The sequence below is a fragment of the Zingiber officinale genome, chromosome 5B (genome assembly GCF_018446385.1).
Source record: "Zingiber officinale cultivar Zhangliang chromosome 5B, Zo_v1.1, whole genome shotgun sequence".
NCBI classification, from domain to species: Eukaryota; Viridiplantae; Streptophyta; class Magnoliopsida; order Zingiberales; family Zingiberaceae; genus Zingiber; species Zingiber officinale.
In genome coordinates, this window is record NC_055995.1 from 20,181,689 (window position 1) to 20,187,793 (window position 6,105).

Sequence of the window (6,105 nt, forward strand, 5' to 3'; positions counted from 1 at the left end):
TAATTAATGTTGCTCACATGAAAATATCTATACTTAAAACTTTCAAGAACTTAAAGCATACAATATGTAACAGCGGAAAAACATAAATAACTCAACTATACATACTACTCGGCTTATGTTCACAACTAAAACTATACATCAATCTAAACATGCTAAAACAAAATATATATTAATCTGATCATGCATGCAACAATGATACAACTCAAACAATGGAACTAAAGTTCATAGCAATTAAAAGGAAAAGTTCTAAAACATAAAATATTCAATACAAAATCTTAATGAATTTTAAGCTAATTCCCAAGGCTTCCATAGTCCAAACATCACACATCCATTCGCACCTCCTTGTCGCCTTCCTTCGCTATAGCTTTTCCTTTCCTTTATTTGCAGTAAGAGGAAATGCAACTATAAGCAAAATTGTTTAGTAAGCACTATCTAACTTATAAAACTCATATGCATGTGAATAAGAATAAATCTAAAACTGAATGCTTTAAAGGAAATACTACACATGCTCATCTGATAATAGCAAAGGAAATAAACATACTGAAATGCTAAACATGTAAAGCTGCTCATGCTCATCTAACAACAGTATGAAAATCTAAACAACATGCTAGCATATCAGAAACTAAACTTGTTGAACTTTAAACTTATGTGAAGCTTATTTCACTTGTTTAAAATCTTATACTTTTATACTTCAAAATAATAATCTTTTCTTTCTTGGGCCCAGGCGTAGTACCATTGCACACTCCCTAATAAAAACTGAAGTAGCGTGTAAAATACGGTACCCAAATAATAATTAAATAATAAGGCTAAGGGACGAATAATCTTATTGGAATTTTTAGAAATTTATAGAAATTTTCTGAGAATTAATTGGAGCTCGTATGAGGTGGGTTAAGGGGATTAATTATTGGGCCAAGGAAAAGTCTGTTTAAGTTATCCGATTTAAACGAGGAAATGTTTAATTTCCTTAAATGTTTTAATTTTCCTTTCCTTTAAAATCTCTCTCGTGCCCTAACCTTGATCGCCGAACTCCCTCTCCTCCTCACGCGATCCCCTCACCTCGCGACACCACAACCGACGATTTTCCCTCTCGAGCCATAGCTGCCTGCCCTAATCCTTTCCCCGCCGCCGACTTCTCCTGATTACCCTTGTGAGTTCCTGTGCACAGCCGGGACTTCTTCTTCCTCGAGCTATAGCCGCCGCTTCTCCTTGCACCAGCATCACGGCACCAGCCGATCTCCCTCACGCGGGCACCACAGCTTGCGATCTCACCCTCAGCCGAAGTCGCGGCCGCCGATTCTCTCCAAGTCGTGCCCTAACCAAACCAGCAAGTAGATTCCCTTCGTAGGTATGATCCTTTAACATACTTTTGTTGGCATTTCTGTTGGGGTTTGGATTGGATGTTGTTCTTGCTTTGTAATGGTTCTGGATTCCAGTGTAGAATTGAAGGAGGTGATTGAAGTTTGACTTTGGGTTCTTGACTGGTGATGGTCTCGGGTTACAGGGCAGTTTTGGTGAATTGATGATTGGGCTCTTGTTCGGAGGATTGTGATGCAGTTTTGTGTTGCTAGTTTTTCTGTGTTTACAGATTTCAGACAGAATTTGTTAGGTGGGTTATGGTTTTGCTGCTGTGTAGGTTCTTTGATTATGCAGGGAAATGGATTAGGAAAAAGTAATAATGAATCATTATGGTTACAAAATGAGTGGAATGTGCTATTGACTTAGGTGAATCGAGGTTCATAGTTGAATTGAGGTTTTTCCCTAATTAAGTTAAGTTTCGGTTTAGCTAGTGTCGTTTATGAAATTAGCTAAATTGTACATCACGTGATTTGCAGGACGTTGATTGAAGACGGTTGATACAATCTACGTATAAAGGTGGGTACTTCTTGCTTTGCTTTCTTTTAGTTCTTTGAACTGGTGCATGAACTATTTTTGGATAAGGACTATTTTACCTTGACTCCATTCTTATTTTCCTGCGCTTGATACTTCCACATGATCTTTGAGAAACTCGTTTCCATATCTATGCAGTCTCTTGTCGTTGTCCATGATCAGTAGCAGATACTAGATACCATGTCTGTATGCTTTGATTGTTATTTATTTATATATTATGTTGAGCATGCTGGCTTCATGTAGCATACCTGTTTCTGCTTATATTGGTATGATGACTGTTGCATTGTTCGCATCATGTCATTTCATGCATGCCGCATCCTCGGCCACTCGAGAGAGTGGTAGCTGGAGTTGATGCCGCTTGTCCTGTCCTGCCGCACTCGGCCACTCGTGTGAGTGGTAGCTGGAGTACGAGCAGCAGGGACCCCGTCGCAGATGTAGCTAGTTAGCTACTATGCAACTGTCCCCTCGGCCATTTGTGTGAGTGGTAGCTGGAGTGGTGTACAGTCTGTCACTGACCCGGCCTCTCGACCATACAGGGGTCATGGTGCGGAGAGGTGGGCGGGAGTGACCATCCGTGCATACGCTGTTGTTATTATATTTGTTTTGGCTGCTGCTGTTTATATATGCTGTTATTGCTTATTTACTGCTGTTGTATACATACGCTGTTATTGCTTGTATATACCTTGCTTGTTGTCTCTGTAGTTATGAGTAGTACTGTAGCAGATTAGTACCAGTTCTGTCCTACTATACCTAGCCTAGGATATGGTTTCAGGTATGAGTGATTACTTTGGTCCTATTGTAGTATCTGCTATTTCTTTTATGAGACTGTATACTCTCGGCTCACTTTCTAGTTGTATTTTATGTTCATGCACTATCTTTCTTTACCCGCTGAGTTCCAATACTCACCACCTCGCAAAATGGTTTTCTCTCGCCAGGTAACAGGTAGATGAGTCATGGATGCTTGGAGAGATGTCGGCTGCCAGTCCTGGGTCCTACGTCACACTCGAGGATTGATTTTGGTTTTATTCCTCCTTGCATTTCGTGTCACACTCGAGGATAGTTTTCTTGTTTTGTTTTAGTATTGCTTGGATGGTATGTTGATTTTGTGTATTTTGTTTTTCAATGAGTCGATGTGAATTTTTGGAGTCTAGTCTGGTGGTTGTAGGTAATTTAGTTAGTGACTTTGTCGGTCATACATTTGTCTTCTTTTGTGATTTCCGCTGCGTTTATATCCAGCCGTGTAGGCTGAGTATTTATCGTTCTGTCTTCCGCTGTGTGTGTTTCTATTTTGTTCCAGCCGTTTAGGCTGATGGTTATAGATGGTGGTTGTGTTATTTCATTTTGTCTAGCCGGGTAAGCTGAGTATATTAGACTGCGTGTTATGTTGTTTCTATTTGTGCATATATCCCAGCCGAGTGTGGCTGATGTATATTTTGTATGTAGTAATGTTTCATATTGTCCGCCGTACAGGGGAGGTGCTGCCAAAATTTCTTCTGGCAGGAGCTCCTCTGGGGCGTGACATAGCGAGCCACCAGTCCTATGAGGGTAAAGACCTCGGTCTTACCAGGGCCGAGACCTCGGAAACGGTGACATGGATTTGTTTAACGACAACCTCGGAAGTCGGGTACTAGCTTCTTTAAGTAAAATACTTGTTCTTGTTAATACTTCTAATAGAAAATGCTTCTTTTAAAACTGAAATGTTTAAACAAATTCTAACATTGAAATACTTAAACAAAAATCTACATTCGAAGCTTTAACAAAAATCTGCATATTATGCTAATCAAAATTCTGCATACTATACTAACAAAATTCTGCATACTATGCTAATCAAAATTTTGCACACCATGCTAACCAAAAATTCTGCTGGTTAAAGGATTAATGACAACAGGGCTGTTCTTGCCCGTGGAAACACAAGAGATCAAAGGCTACACATAACCATTCAAAACTAGAACTTGTTGAAGCTACCTGCAGTGTCACGGCAAGGAAGCAAAGGAAACTCAAAATGCTACATATAGCCATTCCAAACTAAAAAATTTGTTCAATTCCAAATCTAAATAAATCTGAAATCAGTTTCATGGTAGCAGGCTTCTAAAACAAACCGAACCCAAACAACAAGACTGTTCATGTTCAATAATTCTATACAAAACTAAATCTGTTTAAGATTACAAGCAACCGAAAAACATAGAACTGTTTCATGCTTTTAAAAACCTAAAAACTAAGGCTATTTGTTCATGACACATGCACCCAAAACTAAGGCAAAACTCACGACATACTCACCAAAACACATAGCAGTGTATACAATTGCAAGTAGTATAGAATTTGCTACTGGAAACCAACAAAAACAACAATCCTTCTTCTTGTTCAGTACCACGACAAGGAACAAAAGAAACCAAACTGCCGAAACCTACATGCTCAACATACTAATCCCTTTCATGTTCTTTCTTTGAATCCCACGGCAGCAAGCCCCAAACTATAATTTTTACAGCATAATTCGAAAGCAAGAAGAAACTAGATCCCTAACAAATCTAAAATTCCTCACGACATATTCCGGAAACCAAAAGAAACTCTAAATCAAAGCTCGAAACTACCCTTACCGTAGGTGAGTAGCACTTACCTTGCTTCTTGGACTCACAACCGAACAAGAAGGGCTTCTAGGGTTTCAGTTAGCTCGAGTTTCCGGCCTCTTCTTGTGCCTACGCGTTCACCTTGCCGAGAGGATCACAACCGTGTGAAGAAACCTCTCAAATTCGGTCTTTTGCCGGCCACCGGAGACAACCCTAGCTTCCCTTTGTTTTCTGCCCAAGCCTGCCGTCGCACGCAGAAGAGAAGAGGAGAAGAAATAAGGTCACGACAAATTAATCCCTAAGTTCTCCATTTATTGGTAGATCCACTACCTTAGCGACCCCCCTAGTGACGGCCCCACGGATATGGAGGGAGGTTCATGCAGGTACACAGGCCATAGGCGCATGGTGAGGTAAACCTCAGGTCGTCAGTTCCTAAGAATCAACCCCTGGCCATTACGCCAGAGATACCATGCGCCCACCGTCTGCGCTACGTCCTGGGGGCCTAAGTTCTCCCTTTATAACTCCAATATTCTGTTAACTATCTACCACATAAATATATTTTGCTATCTATTTTGATCAGCACGGCCCTGCTGGGTTCTTGGTCATCACGCTTCGCTTAAGACTCGGGTTGGGTCGGAGGTCACGGGTTCGAACCTCGGCCAAACCTATTTATTTTTTGAAACTTCTTCCTTTTGGTAAAAATACCAAACGAACTCTAAAAATTACATAAAAATACTCTAAAAATCTCTAGAATATTTCTAAAGCATTTCTAAATATTTTTAACCACTATTAGAACTTGTAATGAGGAAATTTGGGTTGTTACATTTCTATTTTCCACTGCGCGACTTTGATTTTTACAAGTAAAAGAATCCCCTCTATCACACTCTTTCGATCCTATAGTAAGGAGAATGCATAGGGACATTAACTAGCACCATAGTAAAACTGAAATCCTAGAATCACTTCCCAAACTATTTTTCACATCCTCTTAAGCTCAACCCCTCTCAAGATCAATTCTTCTATCTCTTTCTCTCAACCTTATCTCCCTCTCTTTATTCTCTCTTCTAGCGTTTGTGAACCACCTTTCAATTGTCTAGATAATTCATTGTCCAAAGTTAACTAGTGTTTAATTAACAATCCTTGTGAGATTGATATTTTATTACATGATGATACCCATATACTTGCGGGCATCACATCAATCATTTCATAGAAAACAAGGTGAGCTCATAGGTGATAAGTGAATGAAGGCACAAAATATTTGAGGGTTAAAAAATTTCTAGGAAGATATAGTCTATGACAACTTGATAAGTGGTAAATTCACTAGGTGAACAATAATAAACGATGATATATTGAGCAAGCTTGGTTGATCTAAGTATTTGATTAAATGCATGAATTGATAAAAACTAAACTGTAAACACTTATTGTGATCTGGGAAGATGAATTCCGTTCTTTATGCTCACTATCGGAAGATTTGTGCTCGCCATCGGAAGAGCAATTGCAAAATTGAAGAGCTCTTTAATGGTCACAAACCAAATCCAAAATTTCACTTGGATGCTCCTCTTTTGAAGATAAATAGGATCATATCTCTCATGCCCTCTTGCACTTGGACACAACATATATAAAAAAACAAGTGAGGTATGCGGGGAGTTTTTATAAC

The 6,105-nt window shown here is 39.5% G+C and overlaps 1 long non-coding RNA gene across 1 annotated transcript; it reads left to right on the forward strand.

The window, feature by feature from the left end:
• Positions 1-1,116: 1,116 nt before the first annotated feature.
• On the forward strand, positions 1,117-2,836 carry LOC121987276. Its single transcript, XR_006113466.1, has 3 exons — positions 1,117-1,341; positions 1,833-1,872; positions 2,823-2,836. It is a non-coding gene; the product is annotated as an uncharacterized LOC121987276 (long non-coding RNA).
• The last annotated feature ends 3,269 nt before the right edge of the window (positions 2,837-6,105 follow it).